The 20,532-nt window shown below is 43.0% G+C and overlaps 1 long non-coding RNA gene and 1 other non-coding gene across 3 annotated transcripts in view; both read right to left on the reverse strand.

Moving 5' to 3' along the window:
- The window catches only part of LOC134481721 (uncharacterized), a 31,445-nt gene extending 10,945 nt beyond the window's left edge, over nucleotides 1-20,500 (reverse strand). The window contains exons 1-4 of one of the 2 annotated variants that reach the window (XR_015637308.1): nucleotides 20,362-20,500; nucleotides 18,334-18,492; nucleotides 16,475-16,545; nucleotides 266-647 (exon numbers count right to left, since the gene is read on the reverse strand). This is a non-coding gene — a long non-coding RNA (uncharacterized LOC134481721). Of the gene's footprint in view, nucleotides 1-265; nucleotides 648-16,474; nucleotides 16,546-17,827; nucleotides 18,493-20,361 lie in introns of those variants that run through there. The other variant, XR_015637307.1, reaches the window with a different exon arrangement.
- LOC120096779 (small nucleolar RNA SNORA70) lies at nucleotides 1,096-1,230 on the reverse strand. Its single transcript, XR_015637753.1, has one exon. It is a non-coding gene; the product is annotated as a small nucleolar RNA SNORA70 (small nucleolar RNA).
- Nucleotides 20,501-20,532: the final 32 nt, after the last annotated feature.

Below are 20,532 nucleotides of genomic sequence, written 5' to 3' on the forward strand. Positions count from 1 at the left end.
CAGATACCATAATCAGAAAGGGACTAAATTTAAGCATGTAGAGAACTCTGTCTCTGCGTATAACAGCGGGGTTTATATTACACCTGGGTTTAAATTTGGTTTTGTTTAAATAAATTGCATGTACATAAATATTTACCCATGCATACTTATTAATTTACAAACCTCTGAGAATATAAACTAAAAGCACATATAAATATGGGTCTGTTTCCTTTCCAAAGAGTGAATATTTTTATAGAATTATGGTGATACTAAAAATAGCACTTACTTCTATTACTTTTGTGTTGTTGAAAATCCTTCAAGAACACTGCTTTTAATTTTTAAATTTTTCAGTCAAGATGGAAGACGGATTCATCAATATGATAGGCTAGAGGAGGACGCAGGATTAGGCATAAGTGGAAGACTTCAGAAGTGTAGAGTCCACCATTGGAGAAGACTATGTTTTAGGAATATGTTTGATCCAGTTTCATTCAGGATGAGCCATTTCTTGGTGTCTTAGTCAGGGTTCTACCAAGGCAACTCTTATAGAAGGAACCATTTAATTAGGTACTGGCTACATTTTCAGAGATTTAGTCTATTATCATCATGGCAGCAGGCATAGCAGGCATGGTACTGGAGAAGGAGTTGAGAGCTTCATCCTGAGCCATAGGCTGAAAGAAAAAACAACAACAACAAAACCCTGGGTCAAGTGTTGAACTTTGAGAACCTCAAAGGTCACTCCCAGTGACATATTTCCTCCAAAAAGGCCTTCTAATCCTTCTAATGCTATGAAAGAGTTCTACTTACTAGTGACTAAATGTTTGAATAATCGAACTGATGGGGGCCATTTTGATTAAACCACCATACTTGGCTACCACTTCTTCAAAATAATGAGCACTACATTAGGTGAAGCCCACTCCTTTGCAATGGGATTCAGTCAACCAGGGAATTTAATTGGACCAGGGCAGGACCCCAGTCATACATTCTTTGTTGTGACTGGACCTGATAACCTGGCCAATATAAACCACTGTGCCTTGGGACTTCCAAAGGTATCCCACCTACTTGTCTGGAGCTTAGAATGGAGGAAAATGTGAGATCAGAGACACAAGCATCCACCAGAAATGTTCTTCAGGGTTATTGAGGGGAACTCATACAAGCAACAGGCTGCATGCATTCCCAAGGGTCTGCTGCCTGCAGCCATTGAACACCAGGCCCCCCTGAGAAAAAGAACCTGATTAGCTTAACTGGCTGCAGAGAAACACTCCTTTGTATTAGTTAATTGATTATCTGATTCTAGATTACAATGGAACTTTCGCACTAAAATAAATTCCCTTGCATTACACTCACCAATCTTCCATAAATACCCTAGAGCCACCAACTCTACAAACCCTGTAGTTCTTCCTTCTCCAGGATGTTATGGAAATGGTCTTTCCTTATATAGTCTTTCAGACTAAGGGTATATATGGCACTTTTTAAAAAATCTTTCATATTTAACTAAGGTAAGACAGAGAGAAGGTCAACCAGATGGGTAAGAGGGTATAGACACTTGTGCAGCTAAACCCAATGATCTGAGTTTAATCCTTATGACCCAAAGGGAAGAAGGAGAGAGCAAATTCATCTAAGCTGTCTTCTGATCTCCACATGCTTGCCATGATGCACACATTCACATGCAGAAAAAGAAAGAGAGAGAGAGAGAGAGAGAGAGGAAAGAAAAGGAAAAAAGAAGGAAAGAAAAAAGAAAGAAAGAAAGAAAGGAAGGAAGGAAGAAAGAAAGAAAGAATTAAGAATCCTTTATTAGAGGGGTTGGGGATTTAGCTCAGTGGTAGAGTGCTTGCCTAGGAAGCACAAGGCCCTGGGTTCGGTCCCCAGCTCTGAAAAAAAAGAACCAAAAAAAAAAAAAATCCTTTATTAGGGGTTGCTCAGCAGTTAAGAGCACTGACTGCTCTTCCAGAGGTCCTGAGTTCAAATCCCAGCAACCACATGGTGGCTCACAACCATCTGTAATAAGATCTGATGCCCTCTTCTGGTGTGTCTGAAGACAATGACATTGTACTCATATAGAATAAATAAATCTAAAAAAAACCAAACCAAACCAAGCAAAACAAACAAACAAACAAACAAACAAAACCCCAGATCCTTAATCATCAACTGACAAAGGTTGGCTTAGGCTTTGTGACTGGTTGCATTGAGTTTAATTTTTTTTTTTTTTGGCTCCAATTTTTAAAGTTTGAGATGGGGCTAGAGAGATGGCTCGGTCATGAAAAGCTAGGCTCCCAACTGTAAGTTATTTTTAGTACTGATGTATGTGGTAATGTAATAAGGCAGCTGTATTTCTTTATTCTTGCTAGCTAGTTCCCAATAACAACACAGAGAGATTAAGATTTATTTTCAAGCCTCACCTCAATACCTGGGCAGTCTATCTTAATCCTTAATCTCCTGAACTAATCTGGTTACCTCCCAGCCAAGATCCCAGTAATACTTTCATTTATGGCCTCCCACTCTCGAACTGAAATCTATGAACCCCTCCCTCCTTCCTCTTTACAGAAGATTTTAATGTCCCTCTCCCACCCTAGCCATTGGGTGGTCAGCATTTATTGACAAGGGAAAGAATAAATGGTAAGAATCATTTATACAAACTTGACATAAGCATTACAATGCCATGTCTGCATTGAAATAAGATATAAGGACCAACATCAGCATTTGAAGAACACAAGGATAACCTTTTCACAATGCACAAAAACATTATGTCTATACCCAACAAACAAACAAGGTTTAAGGGTGTTTTGCTTGTTTGTTTGTTCGGTTGGTTAGTTTTTCTGAGACAGAGTCTCATGTAGCCAGAAGCTAGCTCTCAACTCATGATCTTTTTCTTTCTACTCCCTAGTGTTAGAGTTATAGGCATATGCCACAGTGCCCAGCTAAGTTATAGTTTTTAAAATTCAACTTTAATTGACAATTATCAATGTTTAAAATATCTTCTGGAATCTCTCTCTCTCTCTCTCTCTCTCTCTCTCTCTCTCTGTGTGTGTGTGTGTGTGTGTGTGTGTGTGTGTGTGTGTGTGTCTGAGAGAAGGGTGGGGTGCATCTATATGTGTATTTATGGGTGAAGTCCTGAAGTTGACATCGAGCTTCTTCTGTAAGGGTCCAAAAATCACTGAAGGAAGACCTCAGACTCAGATAGTAGGCAAAATCAAACAGCATTTATTCTGCAGAAACAACCAGCATGCTAGGGTCACCATCGTTTCAGAATGGCGATGAAGACAAAACCATTCAAGCCCCTTTTATAACAGAAATGCTTAATTGCTTCTAAGATAACAACAGAGTTCTCAAACCTAGAGCGTATTCCAAGGGTTTATAAAAACCATTAACCAGGGCTAGAGAGATGGCTTAGTGGTTAAAGCCACTGACTTCTCTTCTAGAAATCCTGAGTTTAATTCCCAGCAACCACATGGTGGCTTACAATCATCTGTAATGGGAATCTGATGCCCTCTTCTGGTGTGTCTGAAGACAACAACAGTGTACCCACATACATGAAATAAATAAATCTTTCAAATAAATAAATAAAAACAAGCATTAAAAAAACCCATTAACCGAAGGTCATAAAGAAAGAGCTAAGGATATACACCACAGGTGCAAAGACAAGAAATAAAAATATTTATCAAAGACAGCTTTTAACTTTCCATGAACCTGTAAGCAAGTAACAAATGATGAATGTTTAGCCAGATAATTACTCTTAATGAATATGCATGTAGATACTCTCTATTATAAGAGTATTCGATTTATGACCTTAATTTATGTACAAACTTGTAGTGAACCCTTTACCATGTGACCAAGCACTCTGAAAGTTGTACAAGTACTGAGAGCAGACACAGGCCTCCCTCCCATTTTCTTTCTGAGATTTTAACTTAAAGTCATGCAACTCCTACAGAGATAGAACAAAAGTCTTCTTTACCTAACCTCCCACTGTTTTTACTATAAGGCACTAAACAGGAGGCTGTAGCTTCTAGCCTCAGAGCAACTCAGACAGGCAGATCAGCTGCAGAAGCAAAGTACCTTACACTTAAGATGGACAGCAAGTGTTTTATGGTCTAGTTTCTGAGTGGAGACAAAATGGAATAAAAAGAACTCTGCCTTGACTACTCTCTACTTTATTTGTGGAAGAGGCTCTCTCACTGAATCCAGAGCTTGACAGTTCTAGCTAGTCTAACTAGCTAGTCTAACTAGCTAGTCTAACCAGCCCTTGAGACTCCCTGCCTCTGACTCTCAAGTACCAGAACTTCAGTGGCCACCATACATTCTTACTTTTAAATGGGCTCTGAGGATTTATACCCTGGTTCTCACACTTGTGCAGCACTTGCTTTATCCACTAAGCCATCTCCCCGGTCCCATTTTCATTTATAAATTCCATGTTTATATCATTGACCTATCTCTAAGACAGTATTTAATTCTTTCTTGAGCAATAGAAATGTCTGTGCACACAGGATATCAACCATTCCTCTTGTTTTGTGGAGGAAAAATATCCATAGCATGAGAACACTGAAATGTGCTCATCATTGTATGGCTGTTAAATATTACACTGATCCCAGTTTCTTTCCTCATTTTTTCTCTCTCCCTCCTCTTTTCCTTCCACCCCTCCTGTTATTACATACAACCTAATAAATACTATACAGGAGCTGTGTCCCACAGCTGAGGGACCATGGAGCAGAGTGCCATCTACTATCTCCTCATTAACCCTGAATTAAAGAACCTGGAATTCAGAAAGGTTACCTGGTTGGTATTCAGTAGACCTGGGCATCACTGTACATGACCCTAGTCCATGTTCATCATCACTATCAGGACACTCAAATGTCCTAGACACCCTGGAGAATATACAAGTCATCATGGAAATTCGGAGCTGAGCCTACCCCACTACACAAGCTAAGTTTATTCTTTTTTTTTTTTTTTCCTGGAGCTGAGGACTGAACTCAGGGCCTTGCGCTTGCTAGGCAAGCGCTCTACCACTGAGCTAAATCCCCAACCCCGCTAAGTTTATTCTTGAGACAAGAACTGCACCCCCCCCCCAAATTTTTTTGTTTTTTTGTTTTTTACGTGCATGGGCATTTTGTGTACATGGATTTGTGTATCCAGTGTATGAACCTGATGTCCAAGAAATCCAAGGGAGGATGGATCCTTGAGGACTGGGTTTACAAACAGTTGCAAGCCACCATTCCTGGAATTTGAACCCAGGTCTTCTTGTCTGCTGAGCCATCTCTCCAGCCCCTACCTCATGGAATCCTAAAGATTACTAGACAGTTATTTTTTTTTCTTCTTGCTGCCTATTGCTTTCTCCTGTAAAATAATTTCCTAAGTAAAATTGTTATTGCTGAAATTAAAATGGCAATTAGAAATAAACGAACTAATTATATAGTAAAGAAACATTTTAGATGAGCTAAAGTGTTATTCAGTTGGTAGGCTTAAAAAAAAAATAGTCTTGGGGTTGGGGATTTAGCTCAGTGGTAGAGCGCTTGCCTAGCAAGTGCAAGGCCCTGGGTTCGGTTCTCAGCTCTGAAGAAAAAAAGAAAAGAAAAAAAAATAGTCTGTAATTTTAACGGTCACAATTTTCTGAAGGTGTTATAAACAGTTTTGTGTAGGTAATACATGGTATCGCCTCTTCCCAAAAGGAAATCTACGAAGACCCATCATGATAAGACCGATTGCAAGCTTTCAATACAAGATAAAATGTCATTACGTTCTCTCAACTGTGATTTGGTTAAACAAACCAGTGAAACGATTAATAGTCTCATGTGAAACAGCCATAAAGCTATTGCTTGAATCCAATGATAAAGCAAGTCTTCTATTAGTTTAGGGCTGGGAACGTGGCTCAGAGGGAGAGTATTAGCAATGTGTACAAGATCCACCAAGCAAATATAACCAAAAACACCTTAACTCGTGAGGTGTTTTTAACTCATTTAGTGAAATCAAATTCCACTGTAATAAGGATATTGTGCTTCAAAAAGATGACTCCATTCTCTCCCACCTGCCTGACCTCCTACACCATAGCTACCCCACCCCCAGTCCCCACTCTTGTAGCCCTGGCTGGTCTGAAACTCAGTATATACCAGAATGGTCTTGAACTCACAGATATCTGCCCACCTCTGCCTCCTGAGTGCTGGGATTAATCACACCTGCTTCGACTTCTTAACACCAGTCTTGGGAATGGAGCATCCATTAAGAGCAGTGGCCCCGGGGCTGGGGATTTAGCTCAGTGGTAGAGCGCTTGCCTAGGAAGCGCAAGGCCCTGGGTTCGGTCCCCAGCTCCGAAAAAAAGAACAAAAAAAAAAAAAAAAAAAAAAGAGCAGTGGCCCCTCTTTCAGACATCTGGGTTCTAATTCCAAGCCTGGGATTCCAACTGTTAACCACCTGCCACCTCAGTTCCAGAGGTTCTAACACCCAGTTCTGGCTTCCTCAGGTACCAGGCATGCATATGATACACAGACATATGTGTACACAGAACACCCATACACAGAGAAAAAAAAAGTACTTTTTTTTTTTTTTTGGTTCTTTTTTTTTGGAGCTGGGGACTGAACCCAGGGCCTTGCGCTTCCTAGGCAAGCGCTCTACCACTGAGCTAAATCCCCAACCCCAAAAAAGTACTTTTAATGCCTAATTTAAAATGGTCACTTTGTAAATAGTCTGTGTTGTGCCTTGTGAATTGGTTTGATGTTTTGTACTTCTCCAACTCTAAGGGTTGTCCTTCCTCTGCCTGTTCACACCCTAAGGGTACAGAGGTAATAGCCATGTTCCTATTTTCTTGGAGAGATGCAATTTCCTCACAATAAACTATTTATTGTCTTTTTAGAGTCTTGAGTATCTCTGCCATCATAGTCTGACTTTCAAATGTCCTTCCTATGTGAGGGTAAACGATATCTTAAAAGAAAAAAATTAAACACTTTGGCCTACAGATCCTAAATGGCTTTATTTTTAAGTGATTCTAGAATCTGGTAGTACTTTCGATCCATAAAGTAGGCCATATGTTTCAGTACAGGGAGCTAAGCGAGAGGTTTAACGTTTCTAAAGATAGGGTCTCGTATCTGGTCATCCTGCGCCTCCATGTGTAGGATGTTTCAGCTGAGACTGGACGGTAGTTTCTGATCCTCCTGCCTCCACCCTTTGAGTGTTGGGGTTACAGGAGTTTGCCAACAGACAGGTTTTATGTGGTGCTGGTGGTTGAACTAGGGACTGCTTATTTTCAAGTTACTTTCCTTTTAACCAGCAACAAGGAAACAAAGTAAAAGAAAAACCACCACCACCACCACGAAGGGATGGCTTCTGTGTCAGCTTACTTCTGCTCCTTACTAAGGGAAGGAGTGGAATGAAAGCAGAGGAAACATTGTATGCCAACTAGAATTGGTCTTTTGGAAAACAGGCTATTTATGGTATCTGTCCTGGCATCTGAAAAGTTCTAAGGACAATCTAGTTTCAGTTTTGTGGCACAGAACTTTAATAAGAATGCCTCCACTTTGATTTTTAGTTCAGTTGGGTGGGGTCCTGGAGCCTGGTTAAAACAAAGATCATATGAAACTTGTATTTAACCAGTTGAATAACAAGCAGTAATGTTAAGGGAGGGTGGAAGCAAGCGTGGAAACAATCAATTCCTCCAAAAGAATCAATGGAAACAAATTTCTATTGAAGGAAACATAATTTGTTATCCTCAGAGAGGCTCTGCCTTGTCACTCCTCCACAGTGGTTATTTTGTTTCAAGATCCCTGCAGGCTTAGTGCAGATGGAAGAAAACAGTATCAAATGGCTAACAAAGCCTCCAGTTATGTCTACACCTCAAAACAATTTTGTGTCACCAGATTCAATATCTTTGATGGGGTCAGTAGAACAATAAGAAGAGAAAGATTGTGTTTGTTTGTTTGTTTGTTATTGTATACCTTGTAGTATTTGTGTGATTAAGAATGACTTAACTCTAAGTCATTTTCAAGGGCAGGAGAGATGGCTTAGTAGGACAAAATGCCATTGCCAAGCCAGGGGCCCTGAGTTCGATCCCCAGGACCTACATGGAGGAAGGAGAGAATGGACTCCCCTCATACCACTCCTGCACATAAAATAAATTATTTTTAATGTCAATACTGGAGCTGGAGAGATGGCTCAGAGGTTAAGAGCACTTACTGCTCTTACAGAGAATGTGGACTCAGTTCCCAGCCATCCGCGAGTGGTTCAACCCCATCTGTAAGTCCAGTTTCAGGGGATCTGACACCCTCTTACGACTGCAGGCAGGAGGTCTGCATGTGGTACTCTGACAAAAGCACAGGCAAGACGCTCATACATACAAACTAAGTAAACCTTAGAAGAGTCAGTCCTTTACTCTGACATGAAGAAGTGTCTGTAGTAACACAACAACTTCTATTTGGTATGCAGGATTTAAGTGCTTGCTGGTAACATTCACTACATTTACACAAAATGTTCAAGTGTTCCCTGCCCCCCCCCACCCCCGTTTGCTTCAACACTTGCTCTACACTAGCTGGTTGCCCAGTAGTTACACTCAGTTCTCGCAATATCTGTGGTTTGCATGGGCCTCACAGGTCAGGAGCTCACCCCACAGGGTATTCACCAGCATAGCTAATCCTAGGGGTGATCCATGGTGCTTAGTAACCAGGATGGCTATTAACTCGGGGTTTCAGAGGCTTTGCCTCAGGATTGAGGACTGACTAATTCACTGGATCCTTCATGTGCAGAGCACCACCCTACTGTAAATGATACAAGAAAAAAAAAAAAACAGCCACATATTTGCTTTGTGCTGTTGTTGTTGCGTTGGTTTTTGTTGTTGTTGTTGTTGTTGTTGTTGTTGTTGTTGTTATTTTGAGACAGGGAATCTTGTAGCCCAGGCTGGACTTAAATATGTTATGTAGAGGAGGTTGGGCAGGAACCTTTGCTCCCCTACCTCTGCTGGGATAAAAGGTATGTGCACCATGCCCACCCTTGGAAGCAGTCTCACATTAAAGATGGTTTGGGTGACATCTGAAGGAGAGGTGGGAGCTCTGTCCTCAGTGTGTGACTTGTCCCCTCCCCTCATCACATGTCATCAACTGGGACGTTTAATTGAGATAACTACTAATCATGTGATTCGGCTGATTCTCTGGCCCAGCTTTCTTCCCTAGAGTGTTATAGTGTCACTGTGAAATGTCACCACAGGCTCATGTTTTGGGACATTTGGTCTCTGGCTTGCTGGTTTGGGAAGTTATGGAACCTTTGGGGCTAGGGACTTAGTTTTGGACTTAGACTGCTTGGGATGGATCTTGGGTTTGGTTCTGCTTCTGGTCCATTTCTACGCTTACTAATCCACTAAAATGTGAAGAGGAATGAAGTAGAAACTTCTGATTTCTTTGGAAAGTCAGTTGTGTCAGATGGTGTTTTGCTGGGGCAAACACATGAAGGAGTGTTTTCCTGAAGCAAACACAGGTGAAAGGATGTGTGATGAAGAATTCTTCTCTAGTGACATGAATGTATTGGTTCGCCTTACACTGCATTGTTGGGCTCTGTTTGTCGTGACTTCATAGCGAGAAACACACCAAAAAAAAAAAAAAAACTTTTGGTGGTGTTCTGGCGTCTTCTTGCGACTTCTGTGGGCTTGAGTCAGTTGGCAGAGTGATGTTAGCTGATACAGTGATGTTAGCTGTCCCTGGAGGACACCTGCTGTTTGGGGGGAATATAAATAGGACTTGATGGACAATGACAAGGCTTACATATCTAGCTTTGCAACACTTCTTAGTCTTGAGTCTTCACTGATCTTCACTTCGTTGAGAGAGGCACAGCAGAGAACTTCTGGTGGAATCACTCCTGCTGACTCATGCTGATTCAGCTGAGGCCTGGCTGTTTCTGCTGGGTTGAGCCACTGCTGCTGATTTGTTTCCTATCTCAGCGCTACTGAACTGGACCTCTGGAATATTTGTGAAGTGTTTGTGAGTGGATCGAGCCACTGCTACTGAATCCTGTGGATTGAACTGCTGATTTCCTGACAATACAGATGGAATTTGTGCCAAAGAACAATTTCTAAGCAGGTCCACGTCCCCTGTATCCTGATAACCTTTCTCTTCTATTACCTCTGGTGGGGGGTGGGCCAGAAGAGGTTAAAACATTTAAGAACCCTTATTAAAAGTCGTTTTGAAATAAATCTAAGCTTACAGAGGAGATTCCACCTAGGGCTCCCACAAGTATTGACAGATACACTCCATTGGCCCAGATGAACTGTCTCTCCTGAAACCATCAGGAGTTTTGTCACAGTGACAAGAAAAGGAGCTCATTAATGAGGGTTGACAGCCCCAACCCTCTAGTCACGTTCCCGTCTTCCTGATGTGACTAGCTCCTTGTTGAGCCCATCTAAAGGCCCATTTTAAGTCACTGAATTAGAACAAGTTCAGAAAGACATTAGGAATGACCAAAGACACATCTGTTACTCCAGAGTTTGCCGGGTTTTTAGGAGGAACCGGAGAACAAGACCAAATAGAGATAGATGGTTTTGTTATATCATAACAATTAAGCTTACTGTCAGGTAGGAAGGACATGATAACAATAACAGTGAAGACCCCCTAAGCATGCAATTGGCAATGGGCACTCACATACCTGTGCTTGTATTAAAAAGTCAATACGTGGCCTGGTGGTGATGGTGTATGCCTTAATCACAGCACTCAGCAGGCTGAGAGAAGTGAATCTCTGAGGTTGAGGTCACCCTGGTCTTCCCTGGCTTCCACATGCACACAAGCTGAGTAACCTTTACTAGCAGACTAACCCTAATTAGCTGACTAACCCTTACCAACAGACTAACCCTGACTAGCTGACTAACAATTAGTAGCAGATTAATCCTAACTAGCTGACTAACCCTGACTAGCTGACTGACCCTTACTAGCAAACTAACCCTGACTAGCTGACTAACAATTACTAGCAGATTAACCCTAACTAGCTGGCTAACCCTGACTAGCTGGCTAACCTTACTAACAGACTAACCCTGACTAGCTAACTAAGCTTAACTAGCAGACTAACCCTGACTAACTGACTAACCCTGACTAGCTGGCTAACCCTTACTAGCAGATTAAACCTAACTAGCAGACTAACCCTAACTAGCTGACTAACCCTGACTAGCTAGCTAACCCTGACTAGCTGACTAACCCTGACTAGTTGGCTAACCCTAACTAGCAGACTAACCCTGAGTAGCTGATTAACCCTGACTAGCAGACTAACCCTGACTAACTGGCTAACCCTTACTAACTGGCTAACCCTTACTAGCAGATTAACCCTAACTAGCTGACTAACTCTAACTAGCAGACCAACCCTGCCTAGCTGACTAACCCTTACTAGCAGACCAACCCTGCCTAGCTGACTAACCCTTACTAGCAGACTAACCCTGCCTAGCTGACTAACCCTTACTAGCAGACTAACCCTTACTAGCAGACTAACCCTTACTAGCAGACTAACTCTGACTAGCAGACTAACCCTGACTAGCTCACTAACCCTGACTAGCTGACTAACCCTGACTAGCTGACTAACCTTATTTTCTGACTGGTAGTGGCTTACCCTAGACTCAGGAGTGCAGCTGCTATGCCACCTGGTGTCTCTGAAGAGAGGCCCGACTCTGGTTTTCCAAAGGATCTTCCCCTCTAGCAATACACCAATGGCGCTGAGGTCTTTTATCTCACAGAGGAATCAAAATTTCTCTCCTTGCTTTAGATTTTTAAAACCCAGGAAAAGTTTTTATTTGGCTTAGTCTGCTAGTTAAAGTTAGTTAGCTATTCAAGGTTAGTCAGCAGGGTTAGTCAGCTAGTTAGGGTTAATCTGCTAGAAACTAGACACTGACCTAGTTTCTCATCTGTGTAACTAAAGGGGAGGGTTCACCCAGGAAGTCTAACTTAGTGCATGACTGTAGAGAGTCACCCTGAAAAAGTGACACACTGGGCACGTGATGACACATGCCTTCCACAGAAACCCAAAGTTTAAGAATAATGCCTCTCCCGATGGGTAGTGTGAACGTGCAGGAGTCGATACTGTGACTGAGAGGGTGTGATCGGTATTTAGGTATCTGGGCCCTCGAGGGATAAAAGACCTGGAATATTCAAGATGATGTCATTCAACAAAGACTTGGCCTGCTCAAAGGGCCTATAGTGCTTCCCGTGACAAAGCCGGTTTTGTCATCACGAGCTTCTGTTTTTAACTGAGAGCATGGCTATCCAGAACAAAGGGAGTGTTTCTTCTCGACCTTTCTTCCCACCTACATGTGGCCGTGAGATTGCATTCTGGACACGGGAGTGTACCCAGCCGTCTTGTATGCCACTATTATGTTTTCATTTTTTAACTTACTTTTTAAAACACCTTTCAGGACTGGCAAGATGGCTCTGTGACTTGTCACACAAGCCTGACAACCCGAGTTCAATCCCCCGGGACTGAGTTTGATCCCTGAAACACAGGTAAAGGTGGAAGGAGGGAACCATGCATAAAGTTGATCTCTGATCAGCATGTGTGCATACTGTAGCACACGCATTCGTGTACACGCATGCATGTATATACCCATACATCTCTTTTACACACAGAAATAATAAAAATTAAAACAAATTTATATTATCAAATATATTACATATCATATGTCATATAGATCATAAGATATATAATATATATACATATGTGTGTGTATATATATATACATACATATATATATATTAAATAGTGTATTTGAGACACTGTATTCCAGGCTATGCTAGAGCTTGGTGTGAGGTCAAGGCTAGCCTAAAATCATGATCTTCCTGTCTCTGCTGCGTACGTGTCAAGGTTATAGGTGCATACCACTACGCCTGGCGATGTGCAAATTCTTCCAGACAACAATTTTATCCTCTTCTCTGCCTTCCTTCCCTCCTACAGCTGGAATGTGGATGTGATGACCCGTGCTACCACAGAGAGTTAGACTTTGGCATGCAAGCCTACCTTGAGAGCGTGTGGAACATCAGATGGCAGGAGTCTGGGCAAATGGCAACAGCGGCTACTGCAGTAACTCTGGGCTGCCCGTGGTGTGTGGGAATGAGATTTCTATTTTAATGTCACCATTAGTTCCTGTCATTCTTTGCTGTGCCAGGTCCTAGCAGATGTATGCACTGTGTGCCAGGCAGGTTCCCAACTTTCTTGCCTGTATCCCTGTGCCTTGCCCATACGTTCCCCGTGACCCCACTATAAAGCACAGTGCGCCACAATCGATGGCCTGCTTTACCTCGAGGGTCTCGGGAATTGAACCCAGGTCAGCGGGTGGTAGTAAGTGGCTTTACCTATCTCCCATTGCCTACCCCTTAGTTTTGAAAAACTAACTTACATTTTTAATTATATAGCAAGAAGAACTGTACTTAATACCTCAACTGTATCATATAATAGTTGGTAAGTGGTAAGAGATTAGCTTTTGAGGAAAATAATTATAAAGAGGGGCAGAGAGGCAGGAATGGGGAAGGGGCGTGAGTCTGGGAGAAATTAGAGGGAGGAGAAAGGTAGGGGGTTGAATATGCTCCAGATACATTGTATTAAATTCTCAAACACTTAATAAAAATACTAGATATATATAAAAAAAGAAATTAGCCTTTGAAATTTGGGGGAAATCCAATTATCTGCCTAAGTGTGTTTGCCAAGGATTTTTTGGGCTGCCAGACTTATTAATAGCGTGCTAAATTAGTATCCTTAGCTCTCCTCAGATACGTGCCAACTGTAGCATATAAATACCAATTTTTAATAACATGTTTAGTTGGTGACTCATGAGTACCACCCATGGCATCATCTGAAAAGGCCAGCCTGTGGCATTCGTGTCCTTGCCATGTAATCAATAAGCACAAGTTGTTAAAATTAAAGTTTTAATTTGTCAGAACCCTATTTGCTCCACAGTGTGCTTTCTACCATGACATTCAGCCTTGTCTCAGGCCCAAAGCCAGAAGCCTCAGCAGCCATGCACCACACGCTCTGAAACCACAAGCCAAATATGAATCTGTCCTCTCTTTAGTTATTTTCTTAGGTGTTTTGTCACAGCAAAGAAAAGCCGCTCAATACGTGAATTATTTTTATGTGAATTAAACAAACAGGAGTATACATTATAAAAGGAATTAGACGAAACCAAACAATTCTTAAGTCATTGCTAACCACAATTAGTTCTTACACTATAATCAGCCAATACCACAGCCAATTCCCTAACACTAAAGATAGGGAATGTCAAATTCTATTTCAAATGTTCTTTCCCATAATTTCAGTTTTGGAAGTTGCTCAAGGCTCATGCTAGGTACTGGTGTCTGCCCCTTGGGCTTGTCTCTTGGATTGGAAGTTTGGTGGACCTTTAAGCTTTCTTTTATGAGAACTGGCCTATTTTAAAACTGGTTGGTGAAGATCAATATAATTAAAACATGATAAAAAGAATCTTCAAATTAGATCAACAGGCTGAACAACATACTTTGCAGTATACACTGAAAGCAAACAGGAGAGTATGCAGTCATCTGCCTTGATAATGCTGTATGTTGTAGGATGCAGTTGTGACTTCTAAAGAGAAGATACCTTTGAAATCAAGGCCTATACTAAAATTCTGTTGACCTCCTGTGACTTAACATGCAAAGTCCAGGGGCTGGAGAGATGGCCCAATGATTAAGAGCACTGACTGCTCTTTCAGAGGTCCTGAGTTCAAGTCCCAGCACCCACATGGCAGTTCACAACTATTAACCATCTGTAACTCCAGTTTCAGGGGCGGCAATGCCCTCTTCTGGCCTCTTAAGGCATCAGGCATGCAAGTGGTGCACAGACATATGCAGGCAAAACACTCAAGTACAGGAAATAGATAAATAAATCATCTAAATGTTTTAATTCCTTACTCAAACCCTCCACCATTCACTGTCAATCCGGGATCGTTTTACTGTCTATTCAATTCAGCGGATTTTGTAGAGAGCCTAGCGTGCCACCACTTAGAAGTGTCAATAGAGAAAACAAAACAGACCATGTAAACCATAGCAATGGGGGCTGGTTCAGAGAGCTGTAGCAAGAAATGAGTCCATACAGAAAAGTCAAGAAACAACTAATGAATATGCACTAGTTACTAGAGGGGCGTATGTCTCCGGGACAGAGGATGCGGGTAGATCCCTTAACCAGTGATAGCTGACTCAAACTGTGAAGGAAATTCAAGGTTGCTAGAGCAAAGAAAGAAGAGAAGGCAATGAAAGACATTTCTTTATTACTCTGTTACTTCATTTAATGGTTTGGATGACACCTTCCAAAAGGCATGTCGTGTGTAAGATTCCTAGGACCTACAGGTCAAGCTAGTAGTGTAATCAAAGCATCCTAGATTATGGACTCTGCCACAGTTCCAATGACAAATGTCCTTATAAGTGACAGAAGACACACGGAGGAGGGACTGTGAAGAAATAGCAATAGCAACAGAGCCAGAGACTGGGGTGGGACAAGCACACGCTATAGAGACTAAGGCAATCTGGCCATTCCCAAGGTTAGGAGAGGAAAAGAAGGCTGCCCCCAAGGCTGCCAGGGAGAGGGACTCTGTCAGTATTGCTGCTTCCAGTGTCTACCCCCAGTGTTGTAAGAGAGTAAGTTCCTGTGCGTATATATGAGTTAGGAGGACAGAGAGAGATGGGCAGAGACAGATAGGGACACAGGAAGGGATCTCAACAGGGATCGCTCTTCCCAGGTCCTCTTCCCCTCACAGCTGCCCCCATCTCACCGTGACCTCTGCCTGTTTCTGGTTTCTGACAGGCTTTCCCTGTCCACCCTTGCGTGTCACTTTATCGATCAGTTGGCCTTTGTATCCGAGTGCCTACCAAGAGTGATCTTTTCTGTTTATTTTACGTCTTTTGCCACTCTCTTTCCTCCTGAGTCTAAAGATTCTGCCTGTCTGATTCACTACTGTACTCTCAGCCTCCCACTACACACTCCTGGCAGATCCTTCATAAATATCTGACAAGTAGACAAAGGTTGAGACTAGGACAGGAGAAGAGATATCGATGGAAGGAACCCCTTCTCATTAATGTCTGTTATGTAGCCCAGGCTAGCCTCAAACTATTTATGTAGCCAAGAATTACTTTGAACTTCTTTTTTCTTTTCTTTTTTTCAGAGCTGGGGACCGAACCCAGGGTCTACCACTGAGCTAAATCCCCAACCCCTACTTTGACCTTCTGATTCTTCTTTCTCCATCTTCACAGTGCCGAGGTTACAGGCATGTGCCATGCCAAGTTTGTGCCTGGATCTTAGAGTGCTAGGTGTCAACCCCCACGGGCATGCTATGCTTCTGCCAACCAAGCTTAATTTCCAGCCCCCAAATGCAATCCCTACTTTCCTTCTGTTTCTCTTTTCTTTCTCCCCAGTGCTGCGGATGGAGTCAAAGGTTCCGTGCACACAATGGCAAGGGCTCCGCCATTGAGCCACATCCCTTGTCTTCCTTGGGGAGCTCTCTCCTCTCCCTGAACTCTGGGCTCCCAGGCCACTCCTCCCACATCCATTTGTCACTCACTGTGCTCTGGAACCTTCTGGAAGCCTTCTTTGGCTTGTTTCCCTCAGCACACATGCCAGGTCATACCCTGCCTTCAAAGAAGAAAACTTGGTTTCATGGTCTGATGATGTTCTCTGTATCTAAATCCACCATCTTTCCTTATATCTAGGGGCGGCTGGGTGAGTCTTTTCCTTACACTCTCTCCCTCACCTGCCCCTCAGGTTTCTGTGTGACTGGCTCCGGTCCCTGCCACTGTTCTGACATTGTTCCAGATCAGCCTAAGTGACCTGCCAGCTCTGGGTCTGTTTTCCTTCTTATCGGCTTTGGCAGTGTCTCTAGAAAGCTGTCCCCCCCGGATCCTGCTCTTCTGAGACACAGGTGTTCCTCTTGGGGTCCCTTCCAAGTCCCCACAGGAGGCCTTTCCTCTTTCTCTGGGAATTGCCAGTTTGGCCTCTTGTACCTGACCTCCTGCCTGCATGTTGTTTTTTGAGCAATTTCCTCTCCTGTGGTGTAGACGGCCATTTGTAGATGTGAATGGCATGGCTCTGGTGACCCAAATTTATATTGCTAACTATCTTCTAGATATCTCTTTTAATAGCCCTTTAAATGTAATATGCCCCAAGTTGAATTTCCCATCTTTATGTATTTCCACAAACTACCTTTTCTTTCTTCTCTCGAATAGAGGGAGAGATGATGCCAAACCTCTCTCAGCTACTCATGAGCTTGCCAAGCTGGTTCCTCATCCCCTGGCTGACTCTGGTGCCAGGTCCTATTGAATTCACCTCCTAAATATCTCTCGAATCCATCTGTTCATCTCCCTTTCTCGGCTTCTGCTGAACTCAAACCTTTTATTTATTTATTTATTTTAACCTCTTTCCTGCATCGTCTCAGCAGCATCTGGACTCTTCCTCTGGTTGAAACTTCACCTCCCTCCCCCTCCTATTCTTTTTCCTTTTGGAGATGTGGTCTCACTGTTTAACTCAGGATGGTCTCCACTCACAATTCTCCTGCTCCTGCCCCCTGGGTGAATGAGGTATACTACCATCAACAGACTTGTTACTTTGTTTTTAAGTGTCTTTTTAAATGAAGGAGTAACATAGTCTCACATAGTCCAATAGTTAGAAGGCTAGTCCGCTAGTGGAAGTGCTCAAGTTGCATTACACTCAGGCAGTCCTCAAATCTGAGCCCCCAAGACACAGACACATAATATCCAGCAATTGCTTTTTTTTCCTAATAGAGTCTCCTATGTAGCCCTGGCATGTCTGAAATTCTGCTATGTATTCCAGGCTGGCCTGGAATTAATTCACAGAGATGCAACTGCCTCTTCCTACTGAGTGCAGGGATTAAAGGCATGCACCACCACTCCCAGTGTTATTTATTTATTTATTTATTTATTTATTTATTTATTTATTTGTTTGTTTATTTATTTATTTATTGTTTTGCAACTCCCATATATTTTAAGAGGTATCTCTTTTTACACTTTAACATCTCTGAAATAGAAGTGCAGTCCTAGACGTCCTTAGATACATACAACACTGCTGTGTTTACATTTTTTTCTACTCACTGGGATACATATCCTTTTTACCCACAATCCTGAATCAGCATTTATCCCCAGATGTTCCTTCAAGTGCAGTTCTGATCTGGCTGAGACTCTATGGGAAATGCTTAAAAGGCTCTGGCTTGGGGGCAGGGACTCTCTAGTCCCTCCTCCCTAACCCTTCCTCCTCTGCAACCCCTCCTACACAGCTGCACCCCTTAAAGCCAAGCAGCTATATCTGCAGTTAGCTCCCCCAAATACTTAAGCAAACCCAGAGCCCTCTGCACAGAAGTCTTCTGCCCTAATGACCCCACTTTTTTAAAAAATGCAAAGTCCTCCTCACTCTGAGTTGAGCCTGAGTTCTTCTTTCATGTATCCAGGGGCTCCAGCTTGTAGCGCTTGCCATCCTTAAACCAAGTCACATGCCAATCCGTGCCATTTCTCTGGTCTTTTGTTACCAACAGGGTTCGCTTCTTTGTATATACCCATTTCTAACAATGCCCTGCAATGTAGCAAACAAACAAACAAACAATAACAATAAAAAACCTTGAAAAGAATACAAGAAGGTTCCCCTTATCTAAGACATAGAATTGTCCATCTAACCATCCCCTTACCCTAGGACAACCAAGAGGACACCAAACCACTTGGGTATCCAGATACCCAAACAACTGTAGACCTAGTAATTCAACCCTCAATTGAAGGTGGATGGGGTCAAAACCTTTGGCATCTGTCCCTCTCCTTTCTCTCCTCTTAAAGTACAGCAAGTCATGGTCCCATATGCAACTCAACATATGTACTTGTGCAAGGCACCAAAGATGGATTCTCCTGACTTGCCCACCAGAGGTTTCCATTTGGAACCCCTCCCACACCTGTGAATCTCACTGAGCCTCAACACCAGCAAATAAATACAAGAGCGAGCTGAGGTTTCCTATAAAAACATTTGCTTTAATAACTACTTTGAAGCCTCAAAGTTATATGGAGTGGGAACAGTTTCTCCATGTCAACCCACTACTAGATTTCAATTCTAGAAACTGCCCCAAATAGACAAACAGTCCTTCTTTCTGACCTAGATAATTTAAAGCCAAGGATTCCAAGTCATTCATGGAAAAGTACCAGGGTTCTGTTGGGATTTTAAATAAAGCACTGCTGATGTGGCCTGACAGGCAGTCAGACTGGTCAATGGTAGTGACAGAGGGCTTGCCTAGCAGCACATCCGAGTACCCGGGTTCAATCCCCAGTGCTGGGGTGGGGGATGGAGGTTGACCATACCAAAACATGTTGACAATTGCGGGACCAACATACTTGAGATATTCTTAGTGAAAAATCTGGACCTGTAAAGCAAGTAAAAAACAGGAAAGAAGAAAGGGTTTCAAATGCCAGGAGAGGAGAAAATAGAGAATTTATCTGTAGAAACGTGGCAGTCATGAGAGGGTGCAGAAACACAGGCATTTGCAATGGGGGTTAGGGAAAGGTTAGGGAGGGAAAGCTGTCTGAGGATGGAGGGGCTTGAGGCTACAATAGATAGATACTGTTGACAGCAGCAAATGGACTCAAGATAAAGAAGAAAGAGAGTCACCCAGACCAGACCGAAATGTAGGGCTGTTACTGATGAAGTATGCAGCTGTGGGTTAACTCTTCCCTCTTCAAAGGAGGCTAAAGAAATACTTGAATCAGCGTGGACTCAATAGCCCCTCAACGGACCAAGAGAGTCTAGCATCCTCCTTCCTGGGGTGGAACCAAACCCTTGTCACATGTTCAGCATTTTAAATGTGTGGAGGAAAACTTCCATTCTCAAAACAAAAGACTTCACTAAGAAGTCAACATGAGACAGATGGAGTGACTCTCTTCTGTTCACAAATCTTAGACTAAATAAGAGAAAAATAGCTCTGGGTATCAAATACCTCAGCTGAGGAGATAATTCCTATGGATTTTGGCTTCCTAGGAAATGAACTTTCTGACAAGGAATCCTCCCCCAACCCCTCCGGCACTGAGCATTGTAAACGTAAGACAATGAAGTAGGAAAATGAAAGGCAAAAACCCCACCTTGGTCTGTAGCTTTCAGAGTGATTTCGCTCTCAGCACAGACTTAGGCAGGTGTGTTTGAACTCCTCGAAGCGAGTGCCCTGGGGGCCGTCTTCTCAGTATCTCGGTATCTCCAAACTAAAAGAGATTTGGTTTGGATCTCGGTGGGTTTTTCCGGATCCTACCGGATTCTGCAATTGGGAACCCCAAGCCCCTACTCAGACCGAGCTGATAAAGAGAAACGGTGGAGAGCCTGTCTATTGGACCCCCACCTGTGTGGAGGGAGCTGATCTTCCTCTGCTTTTGTTTCTAGAGTGGCGGGCACTCTGAGGGACAACCGGTCGCCTACCTGCCTGACACCTCCCAGGCCCCGGGGTGGCTGCGCGCTCAGCAGAGCCGTTCGCCTCCGGCTCAGTTCGCCCCCGGCCTCACCTCCCCACGCAGTCCGCGACTGTGACCAGCCTGACTCACCCGGGACGGGTGGCGGGGGTTGGGGGGATACTTAAGAGGGAGGAGGTAT

The sequence above is a fragment of the Rattus norvegicus genome, chromosome 14, assembly GCF_021556685.1.
Source record: "Rattus norvegicus strain SHRSP/BbbUtx chromosome 14, alternate assembly SHRSP_T2T, whole genome shotgun sequence".
Classification (NCBI taxonomy): Eukaryota; Metazoa; Chordata; class Mammalia; order Rodentia; family Muridae; genus Rattus; species Rattus norvegicus.